The 12,403-nt window shown below is 42.8% G+C and overlaps 2 long non-coding RNA genes across 2 annotated transcripts in view; one reads left to right on the forward strand and one right to left on the reverse strand.

Annotated features, from left to right (window-relative positions):
- Window positions 1-12,403, forward strand: part of LOC112222972 — a 266,640-nt gene that overhangs the window by 18,124 nt on the left and 236,113 nt on the right. The gene's annotated exons all lie outside the window — the stretch shown is intronic.
- LOC121840104 lies at window positions 4,722-6,271 on the reverse strand. Its single transcript, XR_006079412.1, has 4 exons — window positions 6,113-6,271; window positions 5,869-5,959; window positions 5,686-5,781; window positions 4,722-5,098 (listed from the first exon to the last, which is right to left on the reverse strand). It is a non-coding gene; the product is annotated as an uncharacterized LOC121840104 (long non-coding RNA).

Raw genomic sequence — 12,403 nt, forward strand, 5'->3', positions numbered from 1 at the left:
CACCTGTACAACATAAAATACACTGACAATAAAACAATCTCTGACAAAGACATGAGGGGAAACAGAGGGTAAATACACAACAGGTAATGAATGGGATTGAAAACAGGTGTGTGGGAAGACAAGACAAAACCAATGGAAAATGAAAAATGGATCAATGATGGCTAGAAGACCGGTGACGTCAACCGCCGAGCACCACCCGAACAAGGAGAGGCAACGACTTTGGAAGAAGTCGTGACAGATCAAATAAAATACTATTGTATTTGTCAAATGTTTTATAAACAACAGGTGTAGACTATCAGTGAAACGCTTAACACAGTGTCCAAAGAAGGGCCAGAAGTATACAGAATGGTGTCGTCTGCGTAGAGGTGGATCAGAGAATCACCAGCAGCAAGACCGACATCATTGGTGTATACAGAGAAAAGAGTCAGCCAGAGAATTGAACCTGTGGCACCCCCAAAGAGACTGCCAGAGGTCCGGACAACAGGCCCTCCGATTTGACACACTGAACTCTGTCTGAGAAGTTGTTGGTGAACTGGGTGAGGCAGTCATTTGAGAAACGAAGGCTGCCGATAAGAATGTGGTGATCGGCAGAGTCGAAAGCCTTGGCCAGGTCGGTTCTGTCTTTTATCGATGTCTTTTACCTTGAGCGTGGCTGAGGTGCACCCATGACCAGCTCGGAAACCAGATTGCATAGCGGAGAAGGTACAGTGGGATTCGAAATGGTCGGTGATCTGTTTGTTAACTTGGCTTTCGAAGACATTAGAATGACAAGGTAATATAGATATAGGTTTCTAACAGTTTGGGTCTAGAGTGTCTTCCCCTTTGAAGAGGGGGATGACCGCGGAAGCGCTCCAATCTTTGGAGATCTCAGATGATACGAAAGAGAGGTTGAACAGGATAGTAATAGGGGTTGCAAGCAGGCCAGGGATAGCAGGCTAGCAGAAGGGTCAGGAGTCATGATGGATCAGCAGGGCTCCGTGTAGGCAGTAAAAGGATCCAGGCCAATTGGCAAACTAGGTAGTGTAGCCCAAGAAATTGGCTGATGGACCTCTTCAGCTAGCCTGAAGGTGGGCCTAGCTCTGGGCTAGCTCCAGGCTAACTGGTGCTTGTTTCAGGACAGGGACGTTAGCCAGGAGTAGCCACTCGGATAGCAGCTAGCTAGCTGCAATGATCCGGTAGCGGGCCACAGAGAGCAGGCTAGCAGACATGCCTTCAGGGGACGTAACGATGGAGGAGCCTGTTGAAACCTCCTTTGGTGGATTACGTCGCTAGACCAGTTGTGATGGATCGGCAGGGCTCCGTGTTGGCAGATAAAGGGGTCCAGGCCAAATGGCAAAATAGGTATTGTAGGCCAAGGAGTGGCTGATGGACCTCTTCAGCTAGCCAGGAGATGGGCCTAACAAGAGACTAGCTCCAGGCTAACTACTGCTTGCTTCGGGACAGAGACGTTAGCCAGGATTTGCCACTCAGATAGCAGATAGCTAACTGCGATGATCCATGTAAAAAGATTCAGAGCTTGAGGTAGGAATCCGGAGATGTGGAGATGTGGTAGAGAGGAAGCAGTCCGATATGCTCTGGGTTGAATAGCGCTGTGCAGACTGGCAGGAGTTATCCGGGCTGAGGTTAGCTGATGACCGCTAGCATTGACTAACCTACTACAAGCTAGTAGCTAGTTTTGCTGGCTAGCTTCTGTAGGGGGATCCGGTTCTAAAGTATAGAAAATAGCGGATTAATACCAAATTGGGTGAGGTGGGTTGCAGGAGAGTATGTAGAAATTGAGGTTAAAAATATAAAAAACATAAAAACAAAATATATACAGAGAAAAAAAGATATACAGTGGGGAGAACAAGTATTTGATACACTGCCGATTTTGCAGGTTTTCCTACTTACAAAGCATGTAGAGGTCTGTATTTTTTATCATAGGTACACTTCAACTGTGAGAGACGGAATCTAAAACAAAAATCCAGAAAATCACATTCTATGATTTTTAAGTAATTAATTTGCATTAACAGTTGCAACACAGTTGTCATTGACTTGTTGGATATTGATTTCCCACTGAGCAAAATTTTCCTGTACTTACAACATTTTAATAAATTACTTTTCTATCAGGTTTTTGTTTGGTAGACCTCATTTTGTTATTGAAAATGTTGTCTGAATTTTGGGGGGGGGGGAAACCTCAACAAACAAACAAGGAGAGAAGCTGAAAAGTCCAAAAACCATCCCAAATTAAAAGTTAATTGAATTCTAACTCAAGACTGTAATTTTATATCCACCACTATTAAAAATGTCCTTATAGACTCTGTCAGGGAACTGTCTCAAGGATTTTCAAACAAGACCACAACTCTCGCTCCTATGGAAAATAGCAAATCAATATTCAGAATATCCGAAGTTTCAGCATCAGCAGTGGACAGTATTATCAGCTGCTTCACCAACTCTAGAACAAAATATTTACAGTGCGTTCAGAAATTATTCACACCCTTCAAATTTTTCCAAATGTTATTGTGTTACAGCCTGAAATTAAAATTGATTAAATGGAGATTATTCACTGGCCTACACACAATTCCCCATAATGTCCAAGTGGAAAGATGTTTTTTACCGATTCTTTTCCACAAATTAATTAAAAATGAACAACTGAAATGTCTTGAGTCAATAAGTATTCAACCCCTTTGTTATGACAAGCCTAAATCAGTTCAGGAGTGAAAATGTCCCACATAATAAGTTGCATGGACTCACTCTGTGTGTAATAATAGATTCTTACATGACTACCTCATCTCTGTACCCCGCACATACAATTATCTGTAAGGTCTCTCAGTCGAACAGTGAATTTCGAACACAGATTCACCGACAGAGACCAGGGAGGTTTTCAAATGCCTCGCAAAAAAGGGCACCTATTGGTACATGGACAGAAAAAAAGCATGGGGAAGTTATTAACCTGTTAACTAAATAACATCAAACACCAGGCCAAATCTACACTGGAGTTGCAAACCAAGAAGACAGTGAATATTCCTGAGTGGCCGGGATACAGTTTTGACTTAAATCTGCTTGAAAATCTGTAGCGAGACTTGAAAATGGTTGTCTAGCAATGATCAACAACCAATTTGACAGAGCTTGAAGAATTAAGAAAATAATATAATTGGCAAATATTGTACAATCCAGGTGTGCAAGTTCTTAGAGACCTGTCCAGAAAGACTCTGTAATCACTGCCAACTGTGATTCCAACATTTGTTGTGAATACTTATGTAAATTAGATATTTATGTATTTAATTTTCAATAAATTAGCAAAAATATCTATAAACATGCTTTCACTTTGTCATTTTGGGGGTAATGTGTGCAGATAAGTGACAAATGTTTTTTCCCCATTTTGAATTCAGCTTATTACATGCTGAGACGTAAACTCGGTCTCAACCTTTAAGTCTTTACTGAAGAATCTCTTCAGTGGGTCATATGATGGAGTGTAGACTGGCCCAGGAGTGTGAAGGTGAACGGAAAGGCTCTGTAGCAACGAACCGCCCTTGCTGTCTCTGCCTGGCCGGTTCCCCTCTTTCCACTGGGATTCTCTGCCTCTAACCCTATTACAGGGGCTGAGTCACTGGCTTACTAGGGCTCTTTCATACCGTCCCTAAGAGGGGTGCGTCACATGAGTGGGTTGAGTCACTGATGTGATCTTCCTTTCTGGGTTGGCGCCCCCCTTGGGTTGTGCCGTGGCTGAGAACTTTGTAGGCTATACTCGGCCTTGTCTCAGGATGGTAAGTTGGTGGTTGAAGATATCCCTCTAGTGGTGTGGGGGCTGTGCTTTGGCAAAGTGGGTGGGGTTAAATCCTTCCTATTTGGCCCGGTCCGGGGGTGTCCTCGGATGGAGCCACAGTGTCTCCTGACCCCTCCTGTCTCAGCCTCCAGTATTTATGCTGCAGTTGTTTATGTGTCGGGGGGCTAGGGTCAGTTTGTTATACCTGGAGTACTTCTCCTCTCCTATCCGGTGTCCTGTGTGAATGTAAGTACGCTCTCTCTAATTCTCTCTTTCTCTCTTTCTTTCTCTCTCTTGGAGGAACTGAGCCCTAGGACCATGCTTCAGGACTACCTGACATGATGACTCCTTGCTGTCCCCAGTCCACCTGGCCGTGCTGCTGCTCCAGTTTCAACTGTTCTGCCTGTGATTATTATTATTTGACCATGCTGGTCATTTATGAACATTTGAACATCTTGGCCATGTTCTGTTATAATCCCCACCCAGCACAGCTAGAAGAGGACTGGCCACCCCACATAGCCTGGTTCCTCTCTAGGTTTCTTCCTAGGTTTTGGCCTTTCTAGGCAGTTTTTTCTAGCCACCGTGCTTCTACACCTGCATTGCTTGCTGTTTTGGGGTTTTAGGCTGGGTTTCTGAACAGCACTTTGAGATATCAGCTGATGTACGAAGGGCTATATAAATATATTTGATTTGATTTGATTTATTAGATGATCCAGGATATGTTACTGCTGTTATCAAGCTCACTCAATGAAGCTAACTCTCCAGACGGTACGTCTAGTGTGTGTGTGTGGATATGTGTACTACCATTACTGCCCAGTGTATTCTGATGTAATTTGCTCTGCATCTGTATTATGGTCAAGTTCACGTTGTTCATACTGAATAGAAACACGAAATAAAACAATATTATGAAACATGTATGATGTAATTGAAACACTGCTAAACATGTAAGATTAATAAAAAAACGACTAAACATGTCTTATGCTTGATAGTTTATTGGAGGATCACAATATGACAAGTCAACCATACAACCATACAATTATTTATCCACTAACTTGACCAATCAACTATCATGTGTCAGGACATAAAGTACATGTTCATGGATAAAACATATATTCTTCAGAATGTTGATGAGTTCTTCTCAGAACCAAAGTACCAATTAACTGTATTACTGTTGTTGTTTTTTGACAATCATTGATTGATGGTTGTTGGAATGATTCACTGAGGTAATGTTAGTGATGACTTCAGAGGTGATAGCTGATTCCATATGGAGACTGAAAAGGATCCTTGGCATCCCCATGCTGGTCGCTTCTCACCCAACAAGTTCCTTGGCTACGTTCCAAAGCGCGCCCCAAACTGTCGAATACAGTTTTAAATCATCTTTATGCAAAATACCTTTTTTAAAAGCTAAATATTTGAAAATGACTCCAACATTTTCAAAACATATCACAATTATAAGTGACTACCTTTTAAACTTACTGTTGTAAGACCAGTATTTGACTACCATTTAAAAAATATTTTCAGACAGACAGACAGACAGACAGACAGACAGACAGACAGACAGACAGACAGACAGACAGACAGACAGACAGACAGACAGATAGACAGATAGATAGATAGATAGATAGATAGATAGATAGATAGATAGATAGATAGATAGATAGATAGATAGATAGATAGATAGATAGATAGATAGATAGATAGATAGATAGATAGATAGATAGATAGATAGATAGATAGATAGATATAGATAGATAGATAGATAGATAGATAGATAGATAGATAGATAGATAGATAGATAGATAGATAGATAGATAGATAGATAGATAGATAGATAGATAGATAGATAGATAGATAGATAGATAGATAGATAGATAGATAGATAGATAGATAGATAGATAGATAGATAGATAGATAGATAGATAGATAGATAGATAGCTCACATGCTGCTTCATCTTCAGAGGGGCTGGTCTTCAGAGTAGCCAACTTTGCCAAAAAGGCAGCCATTCCATTTTTTGCATCATCCTCCTGCAGGAGAGCTGAGGAAGAAAGATTTTTCATTTAACTAGATTGTATCAGATGAAACCCGGGCAGTGAAGTAGTACACATTTACAGACAAGACATACCTTCCTCAGAGTTATCTTTATTGAGGGAGCTTGCTAACAGGACACCCACTAGAGCGAACAGCAGTAACATACTCTGGATCTTCATCCTTTACTAAAGCACAGAGAGCACAACTTGTTAACACACACACACACACACACACATGTCCACCTTCACCTCTCCATCCATTCCTACCTGTCTACTTGTATACACCTGCCCACTCCTATACACCTTTGCAAAGAAGATTCTCAGTGAAAACAAAAATACCTCTTTCAGCTGGACGATGCTTTCTGATTGATGGCTGTTTATCTGGATGATGTCTTCTGGACGTCAGTAGTAGTGTGGTGTCTCTCTGCCCTCTGCAGCCCTGTTTTATACTCTTTCTGCAGATGCTGTACCTGCCCCACCCATCCACACCTCTCACAGCCGATTAACAAGCAAAATGACATTACAGCCTGAAGTTTATGACCTCCCTCCAGGCAAAACTTAAGTCAATATTATGGTTTCCTAGTTATATCAACTGAATTTGTGACCTGGAGCTTGGATAGACTTGAATTTATAAATGGTGGGAGCACTTTATTTTAAGGTTGTATCCATAATCCATTCATAACACATTTATGAATCCAATCATTACACCTTTTTATTTATTTTATTGAAACTTTATTTAACCAGGTTAGTCTCGTTAAAATAAAAATATCATATTCAAGAGAGACCTGGAACAAGACGGCAGCATCAAATCATATTGTATTTGTTACATAGGCCGAAAACAACAGGTGTAGGTAGACCTTACAGTGAAATGCTTACTTACGAGCCCTTAACCAACAATGTCATTTTAAGAAAAATAAGTGTTAAGAAAGTATTTACAAAAAATAAATGGATGTAAAAAAATGACAAAAACCAAAAAGACGAAAAATAGATAACTAACAAATAATTAAGGAGCAACAATCAAATAAAAAAACTGCTAGGGTGGCTGGAATCTTTGGAAATCTTCAGAGCCTTCCTCTGACACCGCCTGGTATAGTTGTCCTGGATGGCAGGAAGCTTGGCCCCAGTGATATACTGGGCTGTATGCACTACCCCCTGTAGCAACTTGTGGTCGGAGGCCTAGCAGTTGCCATACCAGGCGGTGATACAACCAATCGCAGTTGCCATACCAGGCAGTGATGCAACCAATCAGGATGTTCTCGATGGTGCAGCTGTTTAACTTTTTGAGGATCTGAGGACCCATGCCAAATCTTTTCATTCTCCTGAAGGGGAATAGGCATTTTTGTGCCCTCTTCACGACTGTCTTGTTGTGTTTGGACCATAGTTTGTTGGTGATGTAGACACCAAGGAACTTGAAGCTCTCAACCTGCTCCACTATAGCCCTGTCGATGAGAATGTGGGCGTGCTCGGCCCTCCTTTTCCTGTAGTCCACAATCATCTCCTTTGTCTTGATCACGCTGAGGTAGATGTTGTTGTCCTGGCACCATACTGCCAGGTCTATGACCTCCTCCCATAGGCTATCTCATCGTTGTCGGTGATCAGACCTAACAATGTTGTGTCATCAGCAAATGTAATAATGTTGTTGGAGTCGTGCTTGGCCTGCAATCATGGGTGAACAGGGAGTACAGGAGAGAACTGAGCACTCACCCCTGAGGGGCCCCCGTGTTGAGGATCAACGTGGCAGATGTGTTGTTACCTACCCTTACCACCTGGGGGAAGCCCGTCAGGAAGTCTATGATCCAGTTTCATAGGGAAGTGTTTAGTCCCAGGGACCTTAGCTTAGTGATGAGCTTTGAGGGCACTATGGTGTTGAACACTAGGCTGTAGTCAATGAATAGCATTCTCACGTAGGTGTTCCTTTTGTCCAGATGGGAAAGGGCAGTGTGGAGTGCAATAGATATTGCATCATCTGAGGATCTATTGAGGCAGTATGCAAATTGGTGTGGGTCTAGCGTCTTTGGGATAATGGTGTTGATGTGAGCCATGACCAGCCTTTCAAAGCACTTCATGGCTACAGATATGAGTGCTACGTGTCGGCAGTCATTTAGTCAGGTTACCTTGGTGTTCTTGGGAAAAGTTATGGCTGTCTGCTTGAAACATGTTGGTATTACAGACTCGGTCATGGACAGGTTGAAAATGTCAGTGAAGACACTTGCCAGCTGGTCAGCACACGCTCGGAGTACACGTCCTGGTAATCCACCTGTTTCAAGGTCTTACTCACATCGGCTACGAGAGAGCGTAATCACAGTCGTCCGGAACATGCTCTCATGCATGCTTCAGGGTTGCTTGCCTCAAAGCGAGCATAGAAGTAATTTAGCTCGTCTGGTAGGCTCAACCCATCAGTTTCAGACAAACAGCCACATGACATGAACCAGACAAAGATATATCAATATAAAAAGCTGCACGTCAGTAATGTACATGTACACAACATAAGCCAGAAAAAAACTGAATGCAATACGTCAAAAGACAGGCTCACTATGGTATCAAAATGCTTCAGGTAAAACAATATCCTTGCATCAAGAAGGCAATGCCAACTAGTGACATCGATAACAACTAGAAACAACTAAATGTCTTTGAACTTCTCTAGGGACACCAGACCCTGGAGTTTTAGGTTGGCTTGGAGGGAATTCCAATACAACGGGACTGATTAGTGAAAATACTTTGTTCCAAGCTCTGTACATTTGTTCAGGACTGTTAGCTTAAAACAAGATTGGTATCTGAGCTTGTAAGTGTTTTCATTTCGGGCTAATAGAGAACAGATAAAATTACAGTTTTTCTAAAATGGCTTTCTATATAAGAATGTACCAGTGTTATAGCCTGTGTGTTGCTAGCTATGTCCACCCGACAGCAATGTAGACATCACATGCAGCTGCAGAATCTCTGATTCTTTGATTGGGTGGACAACATGTCAGTTTATGACTGCAAGAGCTCTAATAGGTTGGAGGACGTCCCTTAGAAGTTGTTATAATTACTGTGTATGTCTATGGAAGGGGGTGAGAACCATGAGCCTCCTTGGTTTTGTATTATCAGAAAATGTTATTCATTGGATCTTTCATGTGACTGAGAGACTGCTTATCAACATGGCAATCACGTGCTCTCTCGACTGTCAGTGGAACATCTTATGGATCAATTTTGCGAATGTCTATTTCCTCAATTACTTTTGCAGAAACAGTGTATCAGCCATTTTTTGGTAAAGTTCTATTTTCACAGGAATTGAGAGGGAGCTTGGTTAGGAAATCTCAGTATCCCGGTTTCTGGCATTAATCCCTAGTGTGTATAGAGTTATATGTGCTGCCATGTTGTCTTGTATTTCAGCAGAAAATAGCAGAAAATAATCATGTTTAACTTGCCAATATCCTGTAGAAGGAGGATCTGATGTATGATGCAACTTCAATACCTGGCCTAGAGCGTGTTCTGGCATGGACAATCTGGTGTAACTGTAATGACAAGCAACAGCGTGTTCTGTGACATGATATGCAAACATCAATCATTAGTTCTCAGGAAACTAAAAACCTGGTAAATGAATAAAGAAAGTGGTAAATACATTTGTTAATCTAGCCAAGCAGCAAGCAAATTTGGATGAGTCTCTCGGGAAAATATTTAACTATGAATGTTATTTTGTGAAAAATGAGTAAAATAGAGTGCTGTTAAACCCAATTCGGGAAAAAAACTATTTTTAGTACACAAAATGTTTTCCCGCTTCACAAGAGCATCTCTCCCCCTCTTTTCTCTTTCTCTCCTCAGCAACAACGGAAAAAACCTGAGAAGCCCTCTGCACACCACCCATAGTCCATATTGATTGGTCCAAACCGAGTACGCACTCTTCACGTGAACAGAAACTGTCCCAACATATTTAAAGTAGCAGTATATAATAAGTTAACCAACATAGGCCCAACTGCTGTAGTAAAACGTTTATGAGTTTATGGAAATAAACAAATCTGATTAAATGCATACAACATATACAAAATATACATCCACATATTATTAGTTAAACCATAATTCTAAATAATGTTTTAACAGGGTATGACACTAGCATATAATGGGCTTTTGAAGAACAGAACACTCTATGGCCACAGCCTCTATTAATTACATTTGAGGCCACAAAACTATTATTGTAAATTGCCTTAGAAAATTATTATGTTTAACTTGCTGATATACGGTAGATGGAGGATCTGATGTATGATGCAAATTCAATACCTGGCCGAGAGCGTGTTCTAGCCCGGACAACCTGGTGTAACTGTATCGTCATGCCAACAGCATGTTCTGTTCCAAGATACACAGATATCATTCATTAGTTCCCAGTAAACCAAAACCCTGTTAAATTAAAGAAAATTCTAAATAAATAAAGGAATTAACTTCACCACTGTCTTTATTTACCATGTTCCTAGCATATGGATGGCAGGATAGCCTAGTGGTTAGAGCATTGGACTAGTAACCGGAAGGTTGCAAGTTCAAACCCCCGAGCTGAGAAAGTACAAATCTGTCGTTCTACCCCTGAACAGGCAGTTAACCGACTGTTCCTAGGCTGTCATTGAAAATAAGGATTTGTTCTTAACTGACTTGCCTGGGTAAATAAAGGTAAAATAAAAAATATATAATGGGCCTTTGAAGAACATAACACTCTATGACCACAACCTCACATCAAAGAACACAAGACTATAAGGTCTTTCAGATAAGACTGTTATGATTGAGATGGATTATATCAACATGCATGCCTAAATGTTGTGCTCCAGGCTAGGCATAAGTTTCCTTTCAGGCCAACCAGTTTAGCTTACTTGGGAACTCATAATATTGGCTTATCTTGGCAGAGAACATGCTCTAGGCCAGGTATAGAGGTTTTTCAAGGTTGTCAAACAGCCGTAAGAGTGGTGAAAAAAGGCACCTTTTCTGGTGGGCGATCTTCTTCATCTGCCTCATTAGCACCTGTGCCTCTCGTTCCACATAAGCTTTCAACAGGTTGATGAAGTATATCTACTGAGGGCGCATTAGTCCTGGCTGACTCACCCTATAGTTGACTGGGGAGACATGCTCTTTCACCACATATGGGCCCTGCCACTGAGCCAGGAGCCTGTGATCTGGTGTGGGGATGAGGAGGAGTACCTTCTCTCCTGGGCAGAATTGTCACGGCTGGGCCATTCTATTGTACGACCAGGCTTGGTTTCCTGCACCTTGGCCATGTTCCCTCACCATGGGCCATATAGCTGCCATTCAATCCTTCACGAATGTGATGTGTTCGATGAGGGAACGGTGCAGGCAGGGTTGGTTCTCCCAGGCATCCTTGGTCAAGTCAAGGATGATGCGACATGGCCACCCATGGAGCAGCTCCAAAGGCGAGAAGCCAGTGAACGCCTGGGGGACATCCCAAAGTGCGAATATGAGGTGGGGCAACATCATATCCCAATTCTTCCGGTCCACCACCCTGCATAGCATGCTTTTGATGGTTTTATTCAGCCATTCACACAGCCCGTCCGTCTTGTGGTTGTAAACATGGGTTCTCATTTGTTTGATCATGTATAACTGACACAGGTCCTTCATCATTCTGGACATGAACGGTGTGCCATGGTCGGTCATGAATGATAGTCGGGAGTCCCACTCGGGATGACATGAGATACAGATCTTTCGCTATGGCTTTTGTTGCCATCGACCTCAGGGGAATAGCCTCAGGGAATGTCGTCATATAGTCCACCACAACCAAGAGGAACTAATGTCCTCGTACCGAACATGGCAGGGGTCCCACCAGGTTCATGGCTATCCACTGAAACGGGGTCTCTATAATTGGGAAAGGGATAAGAGGGTTACTGTATATTCGCTTGGGAGCAATAGATTGACAGGGGTCAAAAGATTTGTAATACATAGCAAAATCTTGAGTAATCCTCAGCCAATAGAAATGCCCCAGGAACCGTTTGGTGGTCTTCTCCCTGGCGAGGTGACCCCCTAGTACATATGTATGGGCCATGTGTAACAACATCTCTGTATGAACGGGGCACATTAACAGTTCCTGCTCTACTCCTCTAAGTTTGGACACCTTCCGAACTGACACTCCTCCCATCTATTCTCTTCACTTTCCGCATAGCCTGCCAAAGGTCAGGATTCCAGTGTTTAGCTGTTCAGAATTGGCCCATTAGCTCATCCGACAGGGTGAAGTTGTGCGTGTTGGGGCAGGGGATGGTGCGCTCCTGGTCGGAGTCACATGACTCCGTGCCAAAACCCCTCTGGGTGCACTCTCTCGATGACTTCTGAAACACCTAGCATAACTGCTCCCTCTGGAGCTCGTTAACTCAGGACGGGGGTCTGGTTAGATCCGGCTCGCGCTGGGTCACGCTCAAACCCCCTCCTGGTGTCCTCCTCCATGGTTTCCTGGAACAAGTTCCTCAGTCGGTCATCAGGGGAGTCTCATCACCCCCTGGTCTAATGAGGAATACTGTTTGCCCTGCCACACCTCCTTAGCTTCATCCCGTCCCTTCCCATGCGGTGTGCACCTCTGGGTGAGCTCTAGGTGAGCCAGTGCTTGGCGATTAGGGTTGTTCGGTCACCGTGATCTATCGGGGCCACTCCCTCACTGCGCCTTCCGCT

This window comes from Oncorhynchus tshawytscha, linkage group LG02, assembly GCF_018296145.1.
Source record: "Oncorhynchus tshawytscha isolate Ot180627B linkage group LG02, Otsh_v2.0, whole genome shotgun sequence".
In the NCBI taxonomy this organism is placed as follows: Eukaryota; Metazoa; Chordata; class Actinopteri; order Salmoniformes; family Salmonidae; genus Oncorhynchus; species Oncorhynchus tshawytscha.